Below are 1,039 nucleotides of genomic sequence, written 5' to 3'. Positions count from 1 at the left end.
CGTGTCTGGAGTTCATTTTCAGTGGCTGGAGGCCCTGGAGCATCCATTCTCTCTCTCTCTGTATCTGCCTCTTTCTCCCTCTCTCTGTCTCTCTCAAATAAATTGTAAAAAAAAAAAAAGAAAGGCAGGAGACTTCTCAAAAAAGACAAGCAAACAAACAAAAGACTTAACTTCCAAAATGTTGTCAATATGTTGCTATTTACTAATTCTATTAAAACATTTATGAAAAAAAGAAGAGTGCTTGCTCCAGTAGCACATATACTAAAATTGGAATAGTACAGAGAAGATTAGCATGACCCCTGTGCAAGGATGAAATACAAATTCATGAAGCATTCCATATATTTTTTAATTAGACTTAATGGACATCTACAGAACATTCTACCCCAAATCCACAGACTATACATTCTTCTCAACAGCCCATGGAACCTTCTCTAAAATAGATCATATACTGGGTCATAAAGCCTGCCTCCATATATTTAGGAAGATTGACATAATTTCCTGCATGATATAAGATCACAATGCTGTATTGCTAGAAATTAATGACAAAAAATGCTCCAGGATTCTCATTAGCTCCTGGAAACTGAACAACTCACTTTTAAAAAATAAATAGATAGTAGACAAAAAATTAAAATGGCAAAATGTTTAGAAATATATGATAATGAGAACACATCATACCAGAACTTATGAGAAACAACAAGGCAGCCCTTAGGGGAAAATTCATAGCACTAAATGCCTTAATAACAAAGACAAAGAGATCCCAAATCAATAACCTAACCATCTACCTAAAGGCACTGGGAAAAAAAAAAAAAAGAAGAAGACTCCAACCCAGAAAGCTCCAGATGGAAAGAAATAATTAAGATCAGAGCAGAAATTAATGAATTAGAAACTAAGAAAACAAGAAAATTGATGAAACAAAGAGCTAGTTCCTTGAAAAAATAAACAAAATTGATAAACCCCTGGCCAATTTGATCAAGTGAAGAAAAGAGACATTTCAAATTCACAAAATTAGGAATGAAAAAGGTGAGGGTAACACAAAACT

The 1,039-nt window shown here is 33.7% G+C and overlaps 1 non-coding gene across 1 annotated transcript; it reads left to right on the top strand.

Annotated features, from left to right (window-relative positions):
* The first annotated feature begins 237 nt into the window (after positions 1-237).
* LOC123459657 lies at positions 238-344 on the top strand. The gene has a single exon (XR_006636415.1). It is a non-coding gene; the product is annotated as a U6 spliceosomal RNA (small nuclear RNA).
* The last annotated feature ends 695 nt before the right edge of the window (positions 345-1,039 follow it).

The sequence above is a fragment of the Jaculus jaculus genome, chromosome 3, assembly GCF_020740685.1.
Source record: "Jaculus jaculus isolate mJacJac1 chromosome 3, mJacJac1.mat.Y.cur, whole genome shotgun sequence".
NCBI lineage: Eukaryota > Metazoa > Chordata > Mammalia > Rodentia > Dipodidae > Jaculus > Jaculus jaculus.
The sequence above is the reverse complement of the archived record's forward strand: the minus strand, read 5'-3'. Positions and strand labels throughout refer to the sequence as shown.